This window comes from Haliotis rubra, unplaced genomic scaffold, assembly GCF_003918875.1.
Source record: "Haliotis rubra isolate DU_JTF1 unplaced genomic scaffold, ASM391887v1 Scf118, whole genome shotgun sequence".
NCBI lineage: Eukaryota > Metazoa > Mollusca > Gastropoda > Lepetellida > Haliotidae > Haliotis > Haliotis rubra.
Window position 1 is genome coordinate 702,843 of NW_025765092.1, and position 23,273 is coordinate 726,115.

The 23,273-nt window shown below is 39.0% G+C and overlaps 1 protein-coding gene across 2 annotated transcripts in view; it reads left to right on the forward strand.

The window, feature by feature from the left end:
- Positions 1-23,273, forward strand: part of LOC124259068 (sex peptide receptor-like) — a 203,441-nt gene that overhangs the window by 87,537 nt on the left and 92,631 nt on the right. The window contains exon 1 of one of the 2 annotated variants that reach the window (XM_046693167.1): positions 14,245-14,385. The exons of the other annotated variant lie outside the window; for it this stretch is intronic. The gene's annotated coding sequence lies outside the window, so the exon portion shown is untranslated. Of the gene's footprint in view, positions 1-14,244; positions 14,386-23,273 lie in introns of those variants that run through there. 2 annotated transcript variants of the gene reach the window in all.

The window sequence follows — 23,273 nt, forward strand, 5'->3', positions numbered from 1 at the left end:
AAACCAACCGCGCCATACCACAATATATACATTGTAGTCACATACACCATGGCATAGAGATCAATTAGAATATTGGGTATTGAAGAATTAACATTAAACAAACTCATGCACTGAAAACAAACTGTTCAAATTATGAAGACACATTTTATTGCTGACACTGACAGATTTAAATGAAAGACAACTTGAGGACAGTTGTTGGGAAACTCACAGGGATTGAGGGATATGCTGTGCAACAAGTACAAGTCTAAAGCAAACTAGAATTACATATCCAGTAATGCTGCTAGGGACAAATGGCATGTGGACATGTTCATCATTTTTCAGAGGATATTCTTATCCATTATTTTATTCTAAAAACATCTTTAGGGCAGCTTGGATGTCAGTCTATATCCAGGAAAATTAACCAATTCAGAACACCATTTCATGCAGTAATATACAATTTCAGAAAGAGTAATCACTTTAGTCCATATGGTTTAGAAGTAGACATAATAAATGAGAGTCACAACCAACAGAGAAATTACAACAGGGCCCAAAATCATCTACCTGGAAGTTGTACAAGGGGCATCACAATTTCTCTCAGAAGAAACAGGATATACACAAGTCTGAAGAACCTTCGGAAAGAGCAGTGGTGACATCCCTGAAAATGTCCACGTTGGTTCAGGGATATTGAGTGAGTGAGTTTAGTTTTACACCACTTTTAGCAATGTTCCAGCAATATCATGCGAGGGACACCAGAAAGGGGCTACACATTGTACCCATGTGAGGAATCGAACCCAAGTCTTCAGTGTGAAGAGCAAGCGGCTCCGCTCAGCAATAAACTCATCTTGTAGAACTTTATCTTCAGTGTTTCAACATTAGGACCATTTCTTCAGAATCGTCCAGTGGAAATCTGAAAAACACACCAACATTTAATCACAATCATTCTATTTCAAACAGTCTTAAGCAAATATCAAAAAAGTGTTGTTGTTTTTTAAATATATATTTACAGTTGCTCAAAATGTTATGCATTTTTAACATATTGCAAATATTTTTTTCACCAGACTCTAATTATATTATTCAAAATAATTTCTTTACACTGATGGCAGATGACTTTAAATTATTTTTGTAATATGAAGAGTCTATGCCAAGTAACACAACATGTATTAGAAATTAAAACACAAAATTGGCTTCTAAATCACTAGTCTACATTCATGACCAAATATAATATTCTGAAATGTTTACATTTCCCATTATTTATAATAATCAACATATCATAACATAGAAAAACGTATCTTACTGTAAGTGAACCTATTTCCACGTTAAGTGAATGGCTAAGCGTTTTGGCACAGTCATTTTGGTTTACAGTCAGTAGTTATTCCAAAACTGAATACAAATACGATAGAAAAGAAAATGAAATATCCATAAGCGTGCCTGTAGCAATTATCTCCTTTTATGACCCTTTGAATTTATTTTGCTGTCTGTGTAATCTAAGCAAACAAACTGAATCTTTCAGGCTGACCTCTACAAGCCCGTGAACTTTGACACCATTCGATCACTGATAACTTAACTAAAAGTCATAACGGTTTGTTTTTTTCAAAAGTACCGTTAGATATTGGTCGTGTGTTAACATAGATATGTAGAACATATTGCACAAAACCCAAATTAACACTGACTTTCCGTTTGAGGGATGTACATTGTATATAAAATGAACACTGCTATATCTCATATCGTCTTTCCGTCATTCTCCTCAAAAACTGTTGCTTACCACGTCACATACGTTCGTATGTGCGTATTCCCGAACATCGAAACAATTTCAATATATCTGCACTCAAAACAATTTCAATATTGCTGTTATTTACTTACGCTCATGCTTATGTCCACTGGAATTCAACTTGAGATGTATTCATCGGCACTAAATCTAGTCTATTCCTTTATCATGAGTTCTTGACATATCCATGGCTGGATTATCCTCGAAATCCGTCATTGCTAATATATTAGGGATATTCTTAAGCTTGGATCGTTGTAGTCTATTGCCAGTGTTGACAAAGTTGTGTTTAGCGCCTATCACTGGTTTTGCTGGCGGCTCACAAATGTCTCGTGACAAGTAGCAGCTATGGCATCGGTTAGATGCTGGCGAGGAAGCGGTCAGCGTGTCTCCGTATCGTACTATCTCCATTAGGCTTGTCGGAATGTCGCGAGTTGGAAGTTGAAACATATTTTTTAGAAAGAAAAATTAATTAGATACGACCAGGGATGTATCGTAACTATGTATGTAAAAGGCTGTATGATTATTGCTATCCGTTCTTGAAATTAGCAATAAGATTACGTAAGCACAAAGAAGTGGCGTGTTTGCAATCAGCGATCGAGGTACTTCATAACCACACTCGTAGTCAACAGTGGATAATTTCTCATCTTATTAACAAATAAAGGCAAAATTACAATATCAAGGCATCAACATCAAAATTAGAATTCATAAACAATAATATTGTCCTTGGCGGGAATGTGAAAAAAGATATTCAGTGTACCGTTCCTTTGTCGATCATAGCGTGGAAGAATAGTTTTGCACATATCGGCAATAATTTAAATTTCATTAATCTACTTTGATGTAATCTCTTCGGGTCATATTGCGTGCTGAACAGGAAGTGACAGTGAAATGTGTTCTAAAATCGGAGCTTCACCATTAACATTCGCGAAAGGCGTACTTATAACAAGTTTGAGAGCCGTTTGCCGATCGTGATCACTAATTAGGGAGAAATTCAATGAAATGAGGCGATTTTGACATTGTAATTTCAAATTTTATTTTATGGAGTAAATATGAAAAGAAAAAGAATTAAAATCTTCCAGCACTAATTGGATTCAAGCTGTTATTGACAGAAGGTAAGTTTTAAGCAGAACTGTCTATGTTTCTAAAGCGGATCGTGTTAGGCACAGAATATTGTTTAAGCCTTCTGTGGAGTGCATTGTTTTTGTTGTTGCTGTATTTTTGAAAAATCAAAACTAAAGGCAACCAGGCACAAAAGCTAGTAAGACCATGAGAGCGGGGTTTTACACAGTTTAATGGACAACTTTAGCAAAGGGGCGGGCAAAATTATTTTATTTTCAAATGTGCGGAGGGTTAATTTTGTTTTGATTTTCAAGTGTATAAGGCGTCCTTTGTTCCTTATTTGTTTGTGTGTTTCTGTAGCAACAATGAGAAAGTTAAATTACGTGAACTGTTCCGTTGATAATTGTTTTTATGACATTGTGTTAGTGTATTTTCATTAAAACACACTTCATTTTAACTTGTCTCTCACGAGTGAAGTGTTCAATTTTAGTTGTTTAATGCACACAGGCGTAAAACAAGGATCTGTAAGGTATCTGTCATGAATATTCATTAAAGCAAACTAACTCAGGAAAATCATTTTTCATCTGGGATGTTTACACCGTCCTTTGTAATGCTATTAGTATAATGCCTGTGTAACACTTCATTGAATGCTCCGCTATTTTGTTATTCATAAATGAAACACAATGTCATGAAACAGTCAGGATTTCAATTTTAATTTTTATTTATCACAGTTTGAAATGTAAAATTGGTCTGTCATGACCATGGTCTACCATAGATTTGTCTGTGATGACCATGGTCAACCATTACTGTATGATAGGGTTTGAGTAGTCCAGTGGTTTGTGTGTTTGTTTGTAAAAGTGAAGGTTTGATTCCCAACAGAGGGTAAGAGGCCTATGTGTACTGTTTTGAGTAGTCCAGTGGTTTGTGTGTTTGTTTGTAAAACTGTTTGAGTATGTGTACCTAGGGTGGAGTAGTCCAGTGGTGTGTTTGTTTGTTTGTAAAACTGAAGGTTTGATTCCCAACAGAGGAAGAGGCCTATGTGTACTGTTCACTAGGGTTTGAGTAGTCCAGTGGTTTAGTGTGTTTGTTTGTAAAACTGAAGGTTTGATTCCCAACAGAGGAAGAGGCCTATGTGTACTGTTCACTAGGGTTTGAGTAGTCCAGTGGTTTATGTGTTTGCTCATCATGCCTAGGATCCCTGTTTGATTCTCTGTATGTGAATCTTAGACTTAGTGCCCCTTGTCATGATACTGTTGGAATACCCCTAACAGCAGAATGAAATTCTACCACTCTGTCAGCAATCATACTTCAAATGGACTACACTAATGATTAGTCTAAAAAATATATATGATTTTGGTTTAATTAAATTATTTAAATTGAAAAAGAGTTCCATTGAGATGGGAAATTTAGAACTCGATGAAAATGAAAAACATGCTTCATTATGGGCTTGTGCATTACAGAACAGACTGTGTAGAAGGGAAAATACTGTGGTTTAGGGACTGTAAGACAAACCCAAAATGGGCAGACATCATATAATTATGTCAAAGCAAGCATCCACACTCTCCAGTCTTTGTCAGTGTTGTTCTCACCTTCAAACGTCAAATTAGTGTGTCAATTTGAGTACAGAGTCCAGCTGGAGTTTTATTGAAACACCTTGGACATAACAAATTTCCTGAAATTCTAACGGTTTCACTGGACACACCAGGAGTCTCGTGTCAGAAGGAAGGTCTGTTATCCATATATCATTCCGAGTTTGACACATAATCTCAGAGGCAAGCCAGTCCAATTAAACGGATTCATCCATGATTGTTTTTTCTTGTTTCTGGACAAAGTGAGAAAGGAGTACTTAATGGGGACCATGTGTAATTTTACACAGGATTGAACTTAATTGCAACAACTGGATCTTTGATCCTAGACTAGCACAAAAAGTTGTGTTAAAAAACTGAGTTGTTAAATCAGCAAAATGATCTTGTTAAATAGTGCTCATGACAGTTTATTGTTTTTGTATGACTTTAATCACCACAGATTTCCCTTAATTTGTTTCTATTGTAACCATCATTTATTCCTCAAGTCGTTGTTTTCACTTGGTTGATCAAGTTCATCACAGCAGATGCCAACCTGCGAGAGTCAGATCACGAGGCACGTGAGTCACGTGATTCTCGGCTCAAGATAGTGGTCACTGGTGGATTCCTTTGCAGGATTTGGGAGATAAAAGTTTAATTTTGTAGCAATTATTCTGGTATGGCACTAAGCCTCATGTCCCAGGCAGATCCTGTAGCATCAAAGATGTTCAGGCATGGAGCGCAACTCAGTTCAGGGTAATGATCAACTGGCTTTATAAGATCACAACACTTATGGGATTTGAATCGGCTTTGATCCCTTGGTATGAAGATTCCTGTATGCCCTGGCAGTCAAATGCTGAACCACGGAGGCCATCATGCCGCCAGAGCTTTTGTTGGTGATTTCAGGGAGCTTTTTACTCAGGACTTGAAACTCTTTTAAGTAAAACATAATCAAGGATGAACCATTGAAGCTTCTCCATGGGTTTGAAATTTGTTTCAAGAGTTTTCATATTTTTGAAGATGTTGTTATAAAGGATATCTCACTTGAAGATAGTTTTCTTGTGGATTTTTACTGTATTGGATATTGATGATACTGTTTGTTGTCAGTTTTTACTTGTAGTCATTTTGTCTTCCTTGTGACAAAAAGTAGGTTGTCTTCTTTTCAAAATGTCTTGAACTTAGGTAGGATACAATATTGAAGGTACAAATGATATATGTTATAAACTAAATATCAAGTTAAGTTAGATTCTCCAATTGTTTGGCTGAAACTATGCACATTTATTCAGTTCCTTTTTGTCTTGTTTACCATTTTTCATCAAACAATATGCCATGTACATGAAAATAGGCTTTGATTTTTTTGTTTCCCCATTGCATTCAGATGTTGTACTGAAGCAGGAATGTTGTTTCCTCCTCAAGCCCTCGTTAGTTCTTCAGACACGTGTTGATTCTGAAAAATGTTAGGTGATATTTTAGTGATTGATTTATATCACCTTTAAGCTCATTGAAAACATGTTTCTCCAGCTGTATATGAATTGTGTTCAATATCTTTTTGAAGAATTTAATTATGTTTTTAATGAAATATAATTTGTGCCTTAAAAATATTTTTGATGTGCCTAATCAAATCAGATATATTTTCCTTGTAGTTGAGGTTGAGGTAGCCTACAAATGAGGTTGTCACGACAGGTTTTCTTATTTTGCGTGATTCTTTAACGAATGAAAGAGAAAGTGTCTGCAATGTTGCTGTGGATGAATAGGTCAAGTTATCGGCAGGTGAAGAGAAACGTAGATCTGCTGGTATTTCATTGAACACTATCATTCTGTCAAGAAGGTCTTTTAAAAAGTAAGAAAAAATCCAGCCAATAATTTTCACTTCAGTGATGGGAAGACATTTTTACTTCAGTAGACATCATAAAACCAAAAGCAGACGATTACCTTTGAATTAGGGGAAATCTACAGAATTCCTTGCAGCTGTATCTGTAGGCATGGAATTAGAAATGGCTTCCTTAGAATCATGGCCAGCAAACTTGGCAGACATCTCAAGTTGATGGTCAGCAATCAGGAAGTGTTTGATCGCTGCATTTAATTTCCAGGAAACCACCTGTGTGGTTTAGGTGACGGTTCTGGAATACCGAATGCCGACTGAGACAGCATCGTCTCCAGACAAAGCAAAATTCAGCCTTTTTATCGTGACAGGTGGTAATTTGATGTGATTATCTGTCATGCCGATGTTGTCAATGGTGCAGTAATCATGTTTGCTAGGACAAGGCTCAATGGATCAATTAGGTTTGAATCAAGTTGGATGTATGGCTTATCTGATAAAAACGGTAAACATGACTGGATTTGTTGGACCACTGGAGTCTAGTTACTCCTTTGTGCGTAAGGTTCTGTTCAGGTAGCTCATTGTTTAGTGTGTTTGCTTCATGTGTCTCAGGTTTGATTCCTATGGTATAAGGGGCGGTGGGGTAGCCTAGTGGTTAAAGCGTTGGCTCATCACGGCAAAGACCCAGGTTCCAAACCCAACATGGGTACAATGTGTGAAGCCCATTTCTGGTGTCCCCCCCCGTGATGTTGCTGGAATATTGCTAAAGGTGGCGTAAAACCAAATTCAGTCAGTCAGTCCTATGGTATAACACCCAGAAAGTTCTGATCTCCTTGGTTGGTCTCAAGATATGGGAACAGTAGCCTCAACTGACTATGGTGCAACAGTTGGCTGGGGACATGGTGGGGTCAACAGTACTACGGTACAACTATTGGCTGGGGACATGGTGGGGTCAACAGTCTACGGTACAATATTTGGTGGAGGGCACGGTAGACTAAAGTGTCTATGGTACAGTGGTACATCTATTGGCTGGGGACATGGTGGGGTCAACAGTCTACGGTACAATATTTGGTGGAGGGCACGGTAGACTAAAGTGTCTATGGTACAATGGTACATCTATTGGCTGGGGACATGGTGGGGCCAACAGTCTGACGGTACAATATTTGGTGGAGGGCACGGTAGACTAAAGTGTCTATGGTACAATGGTACATCTATTGGCTGGGGATATGGTGGGCTCAACAGTCTATGGTACAATATTTGGTGGAGGCACGGTAGACTAAAGTGTCTATGGTACAATGGTACATCTATTGGCTGGGGACGGTAAAAAGTGTCTATGGTACAATGGTACATCTACTGGCTGGGGTCACATTCAGCACAATTGACTTTGGTACAGGGGGAGGGGGGGGGAGAGAGAGAGAGCAATGTGGCCAGCTGTCTATATTACAGATGGTGGCTGAGGGCATCATAAGTGGGCTCAACTGCCTATGGTATAGTCTGTCGTACAGACCCTGAAGCAAATATATCCAAGAAAGCCCCCGCAAGTCTAGAAAATGTTTCAAGTCTAGATTTCCTCAGCTGAAAATGAAGAAAGTCTCAGGGCTCCTTTTCATTATATTATGTTTCTTTTTACTATGAACTTTTTTCAGTAAAATATGTTCATTTCAGAGACTAGTTGTTAGTCTACCTATGGTACAGCATTGGGTGGGAGCAATGTGCCCTCAACAGTCTATGTTACAACTTTTGACTGGGGTCATATTGTGCCAACAGATTGGACAGGGACATGGTGGCTGAACCGTCTATGGTACGGCAGTCGGCAGGGGGCATGGTATACCCAGTTGTCTATGGTACAGCAGTCGGCAGGGGGCATGGTATACCCAGTTGTCTAAGGTACAACAGTCGGCAGGGGGCATGGTATACCCAGTTGTCTATGGTACAGCAGTCGGCAGGGGGCATGGTATACCCAGTTGTCTATGGTACAGCAGGGGGCATGGTATGCCCAGTTGTCTGTGGTACAGCATTCGGCAGGTGGGATGGTATGCCCAGTTGTCTGTGGTACAGCAGCCAGCAGGGGGCATGGTATGCCCAGTTGTCTATGGTACAGCAGGGGGCATGGTATGCCCAGTTGTCTATGGTACAGCAGTCGGCAGGGGGCATGGTATGCCCAGTTGTCTATGGTACAGCAGTCGGCAGGGGGCATGGTATGCCCAGTTGTCTATGGTACAGCAGTCGGCAGGGGGCATGGTATGCCCAGTTGTCTATGGTACAGCAGGGGGCATGGTATGCCCAGTTGTCTATGGTACAGCAGTCGGCAGGGGCATGGTATGCCCAGTTGTCTATGGTACAGCAGTCGGCAGGGGCATGGTATGCCCACTTGTCTATGGTACAGCAGTCGGCAGGGGGGCATGGTATGCCCACTTGTCTATGGTACAGCAGTCGGCAGGGGGCATGGTATGCCCAGTTGTCTATGGTACAGCAGGGGGCATGGTATGCCCAGTTGTCTATGGTACAGCAATTGGTGGGGGGCAAGACAGATTCAACTGCCTATGATATGACTTCTGGCTGCTGACACGGTAGACTCAACTGTCTGTGGTACAGCAGTTGGCTGTTGACACGATATGTACAATTGTCTATGGTACAACAGATAATGGGGGCATGGTTGACTCAATTGTCTATGATACAACAGTGATCTGGGGGAATTGTTGGTTGAAAAGTCTATGGTAAAACTTGTGGCTGGGGACACAGTGGGTTCAACTATCTATGGTGAAGCAGTTGGCAGGGGGCACAGCGGGCACACCTGCCTATAGTATATATTTTTGCCAACATCGTACCCTGTGTTTGTGGGTTTCACCAAAGTGGCAAAATATTGTCCATGACCTGCACCACGTGGAGCTTCTTCAATGAGATCACATGATGTAACTGATTTATACTCTTACCTCCTTGGCATCTATGGTTTGTCTTGTCTTGACTCTGTATTTACAGTTTGCTATGATATACCGTAGACATCATCAGTTATCAAGTGTATCAAATCTCCATTCTATTGTGATAAACTCACTGCACCTATTTGCTACTATTTCTTTGTTTTGAGACTGATTAAAAAACACATGATGCTGAAAACCTTCCCATCAAGTTACTGTGTTCTTTCATGATTGAAACAAACATGACTATCACCAGCTGTCGAGTTTTTCCCTTCTAGGATGCTACCAGAACAACTTGGAGTATGATCAGGTAAACACCATTCCCAGCTGAACAGTGTGATGATTTTGTGTTATTATGGGCTCACTTGTATGAGATTTTGAGTGTAATATATCTGACGAAAATTTGTTCAAAAGAACATTGTGATTAGGTGTTAATTTTATACCTCACAATTGAGAAACATTCTGGACTGGTGTGGAATGGTTTGGTGCGGCGTGGTGTTGGGGTGGTGTGCTGTGGCGTTGGGGTGGTGTTGGGGTGGTGTGGTATGGTTATTTATAGTGTGGTGTGGCATCTGGTCTGGTCTGGTCTGGTCTGGTCTGGTGTGGTCTGGTCTGGTCTGGTCTGGTCTGGTCTGGTCTGGTCTGGTCTGGTCTGGTCTGGTCTGGTCTGGTCTGGTCTGGTCTGAAAAGTTGAGGTCAAATAAGATTTAACTTTACATTCAAGACTAATGCATTTAATACACATATATTCATGTGTAGTCACACTGTATGAGCATTGCCCAAGCTTGCCAAGATGAAGGCTCATGTTCACATTCCAGATTTACTCTGATTAATATCCTTTGATTGTCAACCCAGTATTCATGCTTGTTACTTACACGGCCCAGTGGTTAAAGAGTTCACTTGTAATGCAGAAGACCCAGATTCAGAACCTGTGAAGATCCGGGTTAGAATTGATCTTCAGTAACCCATGCTTGTTGTAAGAGGTCAATATTGGGATCGCGATCGGTGTTGTCAAGCTCGCTGACTTGGTTGACACATGTCATCGTATCCCAGCTGCGTAGATCATGGTCATGCTGTTGATCACTAGCTTGTCTGGTCTAGTCTCGATTATTTACAGACCGCCGCCATATAGCTGGAATATTGCTGAGTGCAGCATAAAACTAAACTCGCTCGCTCACTCACTCACTCACTCACTCAGTTCAGTTTCCCCTTCATGGATACAGTGTGTGAAGCCTATTGTGGTGTGCCAACATTATAATCCTGGATTATTGCTGAGTGCAGCGTAAAACTAAACTCGCTCGCTCACTCTCACTCACTCACTCACTCACTCAGTTCAGTTTCCTCTTCATGGATACAGTGTGTGAAGCTGTGCCAACATTATAATCCTGGATTATTGCATAAAGTGTTGGAACAAATATACTCACTTACTCTCTACAAGACCAACATCACCTAGGCCTCTCATTACACCAACAAGACATGATGTAACTGCTATTCTTTTCAAACTTCATGAGTGATTGCATTTTGATTCATAAGATCAAAGTAGATAAGAAACAAGTTAATCTGTTGTTTGTGTAGTTCGTGCTCTTCATAACGCTGTCATCGATTTTCCATTGTGATAACGAGTGTCAGGAGACTGTCTTCACCTATGGGAACAATGAAGTCGTATAACATATTTATTGACAAATGTGCATCCAATTATCTTCCAATTGAGATAGCTACTCCACCATCAGCCAGTGATGAGGTGTTTAGTATTCTGTGATAATCCCCCATCTGGCCCAGGTAATCTACAGGGAGTGATATGGAGGCACATATAGATTTGTAATCTCTGTTGCTCTTGGCTTTGCAATGTAATTAAGATGCTAATCTGTTTATTAGAGTTTGTCTGATTGACTAATGACTTGTTTATCACTGTACCGAGATATTTGGAATATTTTCTATCGAAATCTAATATATATTCCGATATAAGGTCAGTTTTATGGCAAAAGGCATGCTCTCTTAACCCTCTGTTTAGCTTGATGACTCCTGTTGACCAGACCATGTTTATTATGGAATGTGATAACCTAGTATATCCCTTAGCTGTTTCAGTGTTACTTATGTTTAAATGAAGGAAAATTATTATAACGTATCTGCGTGACACAATAATCAAATAATTTCTCTCCCTTTCTCTCTCTCCCTCTCTCTCTCTTTGTCTCCTCTCCTCTTTCCCGTAATCTCTGTTTCTCTTGGCTTTGCAATGTAATTAAGATGCTAATCTGTTTATCAGAGTCTGTTGACAAATGCCTTGTTTATCACTCTGAGTTATTTGGAATATTTGGACTGTGCAAAATTGGTTCTATTGGAAGCACTCATAAAATATACATCTCCAGCATCATTAAAGGGACATGTCAATTTTTTATTTGTTCAAACTGGCCCCTAATGTCTTTGACAAAACCTCAATGCTTCTTATGTGTTGATGGGTTTGCTTTTTTCATTGTATGTGTGTATTGGGTGTGAATATTATGATATGTACAAAATACTGCAAAACTATCAGGTCTCAGGTTCCATGGTTTCAATAGTAGACAGTCCAAATGTAGCAAATGTTAAGTAAGATAAAAGACTCCCTCTTATTTGTAGTCAAATAATTGATGGTACTAGTTCAAAAGTGGAGAGAATGTCTTTCAACAAAGCAACAGGGCGAAAATATTGATCTTTGTAGTCTATTGCATGTAGATCAATCTGTAAGACTTGTAATGTCTATTGTAATTATGCTGAAATAGTTCTGATTATGCAGAAGGTTCTTCTTTTAAGAAAGTGTGTAATTAGGATTTTATGCTGCAATATTCCAGCAATATATGGGGATACCAGAAATGTGCTTCAGACAATGTTCCCTTATTGGGAATTGACCCCAGGCCTTAGGCATGATGAGTGAACACTTTAACCACTAGACCAGCCCACCACCTCCTCTTTGTTGAACCTGTATGGTTTGCCTTGTAGAATACCTTCAAAAGTTAGTTCCTGTGACATGTAAGTCATTAACCTTGCTGTCACTATGATTTGAACACTATTTCAACAATTTCATAGCAGGGTACACCAGAAATTGGATTTAGAAGATGTGACCATGTGGAGAATCGAACCTGGGTTTCTGGTTTAAAGAGAAAATGCTTTAACTACTAGGCCACCCACCATTCCTTTTTTGTCATGAACTCATGGCATATTTTTCTTGCAATTTGGTTGAAAGTCTAACCGAAGTATTTTAATCAACTGTGGGATACAGCCTGTTCTTACTGGAGTTCGTTCATCGTAAAAACTGAGTCTCTTGGGTGTATGTGTTAAAAAAGAGGCCTTCTAAATGTTTGTGTCAATATTGACAATGTATAAGTTCAGTGTTTGTTTGCTTGACATTTTGTTGAGCACGGCCTCACACAGAGGCTCGGGTTTCTCTGTGTTTTTTTGGAATGATGGAAAAAATACAGTGGCTGTTTAGATTGGAGTTTGGAGTCCTGTATCTAAAAACTCTAATGTTTTCTTATGGTCTGTTTTGAGAGAACTGAAGTCATTTCTGAATGATATATCCAAAACATATACAGAAAAAGTAGTTGAAGCAATTGAAGTTCTTCAGCTGACTTGAAGATTTTTGTAATCCCAGACTCTTCCCTGACAAGAAACATGTCAATATGCCATGTATCTATCAACTTCTGTAACTGTAGAAACATCCCTGAATGTTCATGAACTGGGAAGAAGAGAAAACACTGGTGCGTCAAGGATGAGCGATGATAATGGCTGCTTTTGACCCACGAAATTGTAAAAAGATCAAGTTTAGGAAATCTTTGAGAATTGTTATGAAATGCAATATTGTTTTTAACCACCCCCTACAGTGTTTAGAATGAACATATTTCTTTAACATTTTTCTCTATTTATAAGCAGCAGAATCTCTGCAATTGTAACAGCAGATGTAATTCAAAATTACCTTCACATATTTTGTTTCCGTAAAATCATTAAATATGCTATTATGTCACTTGATTTTCTTGTCCATCAGGGGCGATGGGGGTAGCCTAGTAGTTAAAGCGTTCACTCATCACATTGAAGACCTGGGTTTGATTCTCCAGTCATGGGTTCAATGTGTGAAACCCATTTCTGGTGTTCGCTGTGATATTACTGGAATATTGCTAAAAGCAAGGTAAAACTGAACTTACTCACTCACTCTTGTCCATCACTTGATCATCTGGTTTGGTTACGGTATACTGCTGAGAAGTTTCAGGTAACAAACACTTACTGTTTTCTGCAGATTGTGTGAATGTGGATGTTTCAGGTAGGGAAGCCATTCTTACCAATGAACACTACATGTCGTTCTCATTTTCAGTGACCCAATAATATTAGTGTCACAGCTGTTACTCCCAGTGGAACATGTGTCAGTGGATAATTGAGGCTTGTTATTTTCTAGCATTGATGTGTTTATAAAACATAAGAATTTTTACTTCATGAAATATATCCATAATCATCCCATAGGCTGCAGCCAAATTGTCATGCTTGAGGCCAACAGTACTTCTGGACATTTTCCAACATCAAGCTAGTATAGCAGACTTAAACTGCAATGTGTTGTTAAACAAGTCTCGCTGGGTGACACTTGCTCAGATTGTTGTTGTTCTGTCATGGTAAACAAACCATCAATTAGCCAGGTCCTCATCCTGTGTGGGTCCAGTCGTCCACTAAGCTTCTGCCTCATCAGACTTTATTACTTTGTCCTTGTTAAGATGGTGATTCACAGAATGACTGGCAATTGTTAGCCTTCAAATATACAAGTTATGAGGCTACAATGATATGCATATTTAATTTCCCAATCCTTAATGTACATTGTCCTGATCAGAACCGAAATAAAATGAGTTTTATTCATCAAGGAAATGGTCAGCGGAATCGGAACTGCTTCCTAGAAACCACAATGAAATCAAATAATATAATAAAATTTCACAAGTAATTTGTTTTGACTGAATGAAACGGCTGATTACAGTGATTCCGTGCTCTTGGGTCGTGGGGTTTTCGTGTCTACTTGACAATGCTAGCTGAAGTTGGTGCCTGATTGATTGTAATGTTCGACCAGTCGTTGTTTGCGAGATGCAATAAGAGGCATATCTGTCGGCAGCTGTGACAGCAGAGCGTGGCAGTCCTGCTAAGTGTATGGACGTCCAGTAACTTCTCATAGGCTGGACTTACTTCATTATTTGTGCTTATTCCAACACAGATGTATAACGGAAATTGTGATCAATCAAGGAGCATCTATTATTTAGAAGTATTGGGGTTCGCTGACTTCTACAGGTAACATTTTGTTTTTATGCAGCATTTTAGTACCTGGTGTGGAGATGCGTCAGTAAAGACAGACATGACTTGAGGATTTCAACATCTTCATTCTCTGTTGGTTGGGTAAAGGTACTAGCATATGTGACAAAGATATGTGATAAATATACCAGTGTCTGCAAGACAGATACTAGATAAAGGTACTAGTGCTCACATCATAGATTCTTGAATTAGCATTTGTATCAAAACTTTAAATTGAAAGGAGAAAAAAATTAAATCCTCAAGCTTGTCTTCAAAATTAAATTTAATTCAAATAGTAAAACCACAATTTTTTTGACACATTTGGGTTAGTGGGTATCAGTTGTTTTGTAAGAGAGCAAAGTTTTATCGTGATTCCTGAAGGTGATGTGAAACAGGCTTTTGTGAAGTTTTCATAAAATTCTTTTACTTGATTGCTGGAGACAGCTGTATATTATTGTTTTTACAACTACTGCACTGTTATGTCTGTATTTTAGACTTTACACATTTGCTTACCAACGGAAACATTTAATTCTGATGAAACAAAAAAATTCATTTGAATTGAAAAGGAGCACCAGTGAACCAGAGGAAACCTGGGCTTGTTTCATTTAGGACTTCTGCATAACAGAAAGGACTGGATGGTAGTTAAAATCTATGGTCCAGTGACTGTAAGACAGACTACACTATTGGTAATGATACTATGGCATCACTTCATCGTTTATTTAAAGCTGTTATGATGGGAAACAAACAAATTTCTTAGCCACAAATTATAATCATATTCTATATCATTAATAATAATATAAATGTGTCATAATTGCCCATAGTTGCATGGACATTTATCGTTTACGTCTTGTGAACTGTTTACATATATCAATCATCAACACAATAAGGGAAGAGCGCCTGCCATCGAGATGAATGGTAGACATTGCTGAACTGTTATTGACCTTAGAATCTAAGCCCAATATGATGTTTTATTCTGTAAGTATTGTGTTAGTATTCTGTCGTTAACTCTCAATGGAGAAGGCATTCCAGTAGCATAAAAATGGCACAAGCGAAGCATAACAAATATTTGTCTTACGGCAAATTTATGGCCGAGTTTATGGTCCTGGGCATTCATCATACGACAAAGACACGAAGATGGACATTGATTGTCAATTTAGCCTGGAATCAATCGTAAAGTAAAAGACTTATAACGCTGACGTTATCACCTTCCACTACACAAGGGAACGCAGTTCCAATGTTGACCTGTAGATTTACTAGCCTGCTTTACACGATTTTTAACTTGAAAGATTTTAGATCAGCTTGAACAATGTCCCTTTGGTCTCTTTAAGGTGATATTGTCCTCTGAGTCTCTTCAGGATTGTATTGTCAGCAGAGCTCCCAGAACATATAGAATGCATCAAACCATGCTCCAAGAGAGATGGGCAGTGCCTTGATAGAACCCCTTTGCACAAGCATGGAGTAGCAGTTTTTGTGTGAGTGTAACCCGTTGGATAAGTGATTGACTCGGTGTTTGGAGATGGTGTCAATTCTTTGCTTAAAGACTTAATGGCTGTGGTGTTTGAGGGAAGAGATTGGCAGCAGTGAAGCCACTGACTTTAATATGTGTTCACAGCGCTCCTATTGCCCCATGTATCTGTGCTGTACATGGCTTTCATTACAGAGTAAATAATGGTGTTGGGAGGTGACAATATTCTAACCTAATCTGGGGGGTGAAGGGAAATGTTGGATTCCTCAGCTTCAATAAATCATTACATTTTAAATCAAGGACAAGGGTTAAGTGGGGTGAAAAAATAAAGTTTTTATAAGCTTCTCCTTAATATTGCTGACTCGTGGAATTGGTTCCACTCAGACTCTGATGTTCTTCATCCTCCCCTTCCCCTGCCGATTGAATAGAAGATATTGAATTCTATCTCCAAATAGTATTAGCTTGAGATGGGTCTCTTTAATTAAACAGTTCATGTTGAATTCAGCATACTAATACAGGTTTGGTTGATGTGCTCTAGCTCTTTAATTAGAACCTTGACCGAAAAGGTTTGGTGGGATGTCTTCCTTGTTCCGGGATGCCATGGTGCAAGTCCATTACAGAGCAATATTTTATTCTTTAAAGAAATCCTCATTTCCTAATTATTATAGCTTTATAGATCTGTGTGCACTACAGGTTTGGAACTCACCCAACTGATAAATACTTGAAATTATTCCTAAGACTCTAATATTAGTGTTTAGTGTGTCCTCTGTGCAATCATTGCTCAATTCCTGAGCCAGATTGATTATTTGCAGAGTTCATTCCACTTAATTCAGGCTTAGTTTATTTGAACCATCCAGGATTGTCAAACTGGGGGGATTTTTAAATTCAAATCTGATCACCGTTCAGGCATGTTAATGCAAACCTTCTTGTTATTAAGGTCATGCAAATTTGAATAATTTGTCTGTCAAACCTTAAACTGACATTAGTTTCTGTATGTTCAATTTTCAATAGTTAAATTACAAACAGTCTTTATGCATACTTCAAATAATTTGGTTTTGAATTATTGCTAAACAAATTAACTGATGGTTTCAAATACTGACGAAATTCACAGTTTAAATATAGTTTTATGGAAGAGAATTAGTAGAGGGGACACGTTTAACTTGAAAGCGGAGTTGATTAATGATACTTCATTTAATACAATATTTGAATATGTTCACCACTTGGAAATATCCCTCAGGGGAGAATGAGTGAAATGTTTATATTGCAGAAGCATTATTTCAACTTCTGAGTGAGTGAGTTGGGTTTTACGCCACTTTTAGCAGTATTCCAGCTTCACACATTGTGCCTATGTGGGGAATTGAACCCGGGTCTTCAGCATGATGAGCAGATGCTTTAACCATGAGTGAGTGAGTGAGTTTAGTTTTACGCCACTTTTTAGCAATATTCCAGCAATATCTCGGCGAATGACACCAAAAATGGGCTTCACAAATTGTACCCTTGTGGGGAATCGAACCCCGATATACAGCGTGATGAGTGAATGTTTTAACCACAAGGCTACCCCACCACCCCATATGCCTATTTGAACAAGTAATGCAGGTATTAAGCAGTAATTCCTTTTCTGAAACCCATGAGGACAGGCAGGGTGAGGACAACACTGAATCATGAGCAGTGTGAATTTACAACTCAAATTCTCGATCGTATGTTCCTGGAGCATGCAAGGGAGGCAACTGTGCACAGTGAGTTACCATGCCTTTGACAACTTGGCAATGCATGTCCTCTTTGTAATTATCAAGAACTATGCATGCATTAAAGATGTTAAAGAAATCATCTGATCACACAATGAGTGAGGGAGTGAGTTTAGTTTTACACCGCACTCAGCAATAGTCCAGTTACTGTATATGGCGGTGGTCTGTAAATAATCGAGTCTGGACCAGACAATCCAGTGATCAACAGCATGAGCATCGATCTGCGATGACATGTGTCAACCAAGTCAGCGATCCTGACCACCCGATCCCATTAGTCGCCTCTTACGACAAGCATGGGTTACTGAAGATCAGTATTCTAGCCCGGACCTTCACGGGTCGATCACACAGTGAACCTCAAATAGTACTATTATTGTAAACACTTCAAATATCTGTAAAATGGACATCTTAAAACATATGCAGCATCAGCTCATCACTGAGAGTGAATTTCCTGGCCATCTCTCACACTTAAATTTTCAACTTGCGATATTAACAGGCTCTGGGTGATTGTTTTCCATGAGATAAATTATGTAGCCACGAAAATAATAACTGTTGTATTTTCCCTCATAAATTTCATTGATTCTGTAAAAGCTTTCATTAAAAAGGAAATTGTGATGTATTTTTTTTTATCTTACCAATGCAATTATTATCTTTCTTCCAGTGATAGCACCTCTGTGACACAGTTGTACTTGACAACCCTCAACGGGTCCCTTGTGGTGTGTAAAGTTTTAATACTTGTCTGTCAAACAGTAAAGGGTGTTGCCTTTACCTTCTTTTCATAACAAGCACATTACATGCTGTTAGGCTGTAATCATGGGGAGTGTAATTGGTCAGTTGGGAATTAGGGCCAAGTTGGAACAAGGAGCAAGTATTAAGTTAAGGATTGAATAATTAAATGCATTCAACTTCCAAGGGATGGATGTGGGTCCATCTATCAGGTTTTTTTTAGCATTTTCAGCATTTCCTCTAAAACTGATAGTGTTGTCCATTAATGCAGTAAGCCAAACTGAATTGAAAACCACAGTGAAGCTTGGCGTGAATGAACCCAGTTATAGTTCTTGTAAAATGTTCTGTAAAATTCCATGTAAGAATTCATGTGGCCTATCTTTTTCATTAGGTGTTTTAACTTATGTTTTGTGGTTTAGCTTGATGAATGATGAAATATTGATGCTGCTATTTTACAGCAACTGTGACAGTCATGAGGAAAAGAAAGGCCTCTGTATCAACAGTTCCAATGTATCAGTAGGTGCCAGGTATCAATGGGTCCCCAGTATCAAATATGCTAGGTATCAATAGGTGCTCAGTATCAACATATCCCCAATATCAATAGGTGCTCAGTATCAACAGGTCCCCAGAACCAATAGGTGCTCAGTATCAACAGGTCCCCAGAACCAATAGGTGCTCAGTATCAACAGGTCCCCAGTATCAATAGGTACTCAGCATGAACAGATACTCAATATCAATAAGTGCTTAGTATTAATAGGTCCTCAGTGTCTATAGGTGTTCAGTATCAACAAGTCCTCAGTGTCTATAGGTGTTCAGTATCAACAAGTCCTCAGTGTCTATAGGTGTTCAGTATAAACAAGTCTTCAGTGTCTATAGGTGTTCAGTATCAACAAGTCCTCTCCTCAGTGTCTCAGTAGGTGTTCAGTATCAACAAGTCCTCAGTGTCTGTAGGTGTTCAGTATCAAGAAGTCCTCAGTGTCTATAGGTGTTCAGTATCAACAAGTTCTATAGGTGTTCAGTAGTGTCTATATAGGTGTGCAGTATCAAACAAGTCTTCAGTGTCTATAGGTGTTCAGTATCAACAAGTCTCAGTGTTAATAGGTCTTCAGTGTCTATAGGTGTTCAGTATCAACAAGTCCTCAGTGTCTATAGGTGTTCAGTATCAACAAGTCTTCAGTGTCTATAGGTGTTCAGTATCAACAAGTCCTCAGTGTCTATAGGTGTTCAGTATCAACAAGTCCTCAGTGTCTATAGGTATTCATTACCAACAAGTCCTCAGTGTCTATAGGTGTTCAGTATTAACAAGTCTTCAGTGTCTATAGGTGTTCAGTATCAACAAGTCCTCAGTATCAATAGGTGTTCAGTATTAACAAGTCTTCAGTATCAATAGGTGTTCAGTATCAACAAGTCTTCAGTATCAATAGGTGTTCAGTATCAGGTGATCAGGTGATTGACATGGACTGGATGATTGTGCATCTTTACATCTTAATGCTGAGACTTGTCTGCTCCTGACTTGATTACTCACAGGCTGCTTTGATATAAGTAGAACATTGCTACAAACACTCATATGTGCAGGGATAAACAGACCTACTTTTGTTCGGTACACATTCTCTTATCTGTCTAACAGGCTGCTTTGATATCGGCAGAACTTTGCTGACAACATTCACTCTTGCTGGAATGAACAGACATACTTTGTTCAGTACACATTCTCTACTACATCTAACTTGGCGTGTTGTTTCAGCAGCTAGTTTGTCATCAGAATCGCATTTCTTTTTGTCTGGCTTTTCGTCTGTCTGGGGCCACAGGTGCATCAAGGTATCAAAAAAACGTTTGGCGTTTGCATTTTTTCTTCACTTTGAGGCATAAAAATTGAAATTTTATAAATGTTTTTTTAACATCATTTGTTAAATGATGGATGAATGCCTGACATAGTTTTGAATATCAACCTTTGCCTTTGTGAAAATGTTCTGAGGGAGTTCAAATGCGATCCTGAAACCAAAATATAAACTTTCTAATAAAAGTGTTAATTTATTTGTGGGTGTGTGGGGTAGTTTAGTGGTTGAGATGTTTGCTTGTCATGCTGAAGACCCAGGTTTGATTCCCGACATTGGCACAATGTGTGAAGCCCATTTCTGGTATCCCCCGCCATGATAATGCGGGAATATTGCTAAATTTGGCATAAAACTAAACTCACTCACTCATTTATTTGTGATTATCATGTATTGTTGCCTGTTTCCTTGTGAAGTGATCAATTAATTATAACAGGCACACACCCTCATCATCAGCATATGTGAAGTGGTACTAATGTAGGTGAGTGCAGTGGAAACTAAACTCACTCACTCACTCACTAATGTAAGAGTTAATGGCCCTTTGAATGAGTGAGTGAGTTTAGTTTTACGCCACTTTTACCAATATTCCAGGAATATCATGACAGGGGACACCAGAACTGGGCTTCACATAGCCCTGTGACAGTTTCTACCTGTGTGCCCTTAAAACTGGCATATTTGTGCTAGATGAGTTACGTATCCCTTGGTGCTATTTTTGAGTAACAAGCAAGATTATTTACTGTGCGTGAAGTATGCAATTTGATTGGCCGAGTGGAAAATTGATCCGAAAATATAAGTTAAGTGCAAGTCAGTTGCTCAGCCATAGTTCACTTTCATACATGTGTGTTTTAATAAACGAATGCTTTTAAAACCACATTCTAAATTGTGTCACAAATGAGTTAAAATGCTTCAGATGGATATTAGATAATCATATGGTCGGAGGAATTCAAGTGTGGTATTGGCCAGTCCAAAGCCAATAGAATAGCCATCATGAACCTAGATGGTTGTTTGTGTTTCAGACTGCGGGTCATTAGCCAATTATAACACTGTCCATTTGCCCCAGCCGATCTCAGCCTCAGCATGCATGGACAGGTTGGCTGTTTCAATTCTCACAGCCAAAGAAAGCATGTTCCCAGCATGCACCAGTGATCATCTGATCCCCAGGGTACCATAATCCTTACTCGCCAATATAGTATGCATTATTTACACATGGGCAGTTTATCAAAACACTCTTAATTATTTAACTGGTCTGTTTCACTGTCAATATCAGCATGGGCCCGTGTTGATTTTTATATATGTGTTATGAGTTTTAGCAATGTGTGACAGATTGTGTCTGTCTGGATGGGGGTGATTCGCTGGTGTATAAATACTACCTGTCTGACTCACTGTGTGGAATTGTCTGTGAGGAATTCCATGGTTTCAGGTAAGACTGTTGGCATTGTGTTCATGGAATTTGTACCCTGATTTCTTGATACCAGTAGGACAGGAGAGGCCGATTGGTAGTTTAAACCCTTTGTAGCTATTTCTGTGATTTTTGTACATTTTTCAAACATACAGTTATTTTAATTTTGTTATTGTCATTAGTTAAAAACTGTATCTCAGTCCTTCTAACATTTGATACAATAAAACAGTATTAACACAGAGGCTTTTGATAATGGAAAGATATATGTTTTTCACCTCAGAGTGTGTGACTTTGAATGTTTTACTCCGCTTTTAGCAAAATTCCAGCAATATCAAGTTTACCTATTGATAATTCAGTTGGGTTTTATACTGCTTTTAGCAATATTTAATCAAAATCATGATGAGCAACAACAGAAATGGTCTTCACACATTTTACTTATCTGTGGAATCAAACCAGGCTTTAGGCGTTACGAGTAAACACTTTATCCACTTGGCTACCCTAATACTCTTGAAAATATAAAAAAGTCAAGTGGGTAGCCGAGTGTATAAAGTGTTTGATACTAGCAATCAACTGGTTGAACTCTCTCTGGACATAGATGAATCAAGGGAATAAGTAGTCTGGAGTTAACACAGAGTCACTGTTTATGGCTTGTAATTCGGTGTCCTATGAGGGGATTGAAGGTGAGAACATTTGTAAGAGGTCACCATATGAGGTCATCAGACTCGGTTTCTTGGCTGATAAACCCTGTGAAGGTCGTGTTAGAATGAGCCTTCAGTAACTCATGCTTGTAGTAAGAGGCGACTAACGGGATCGGGTGGTCAGGCTTGCTGACTTGGTTGACATATGTCATCGGTTCCCAATTGTGCCGATCGATGCTCATGCTGTTGATTACTTAAAGTCAGAATTGTACTATCGTCTCTGCTTGCAGCAGAGATTCTTACGAAAGTGGAAAGAGTTTTGTTGTTTCTTCTATTTGATAAGTATATGTTCATGATGCAGAAACCTAGCTGTCTAAGAATCTGCATGTATTTTGTTTGTTGCTTTTCGCTGGTTAAACAAGAGATGGTAGGGTTATAGAGAATCTACCATTGACATCACTGATGTGGATTACAAGCTGTGTGTGTCCGGGTGTTCAGGTGGTGTGTCCACATGCCTGTAGGTCAGCAAACTGTGGAAGTGAGAGGTACAATAGTAGCAGATGTTGATAAACACACCCAATCAATATAGATTGCTATCAACTGATTGAACTCTCTGTGGGTATAGAGGCAACAAGAGTGTGTTGTTGCAGCTGATTCTTTGAGGGATAGTGGATAGCTGAGAAGGTGCAGTAGGTGAAACTTGCTATCAGCTGATTGAACCCTCTTGATTCTTTGAGGGATAGTGGATAGCTGAGAAGGTGCAGTAGGTGAAACTTGCTATCAGCTGATTGAACCCTCTTGATTCTTTGAGGGATAGTGGATAGCTGAGAAGGTGCAGTAGGTGAAACTTGCTATCAACTGATTGAACCCCCTTGATTCTTTGAGGGATGGTGGATAGCTGAGAAGGTGCAGTAGGTGAAACTTGCTATCAACTGATTGAACCCTCTGATTGAACCCAGGAATGTGATAAATATCACAAATTGTTTTTTAGAACAAATATCTAATTTAAAAAAGGGCTTCAATATATAGTTAATTATGTTTTCAGTTGTATATATTCATTGTTATCTTTTGTCAATGATCTCCCAACAT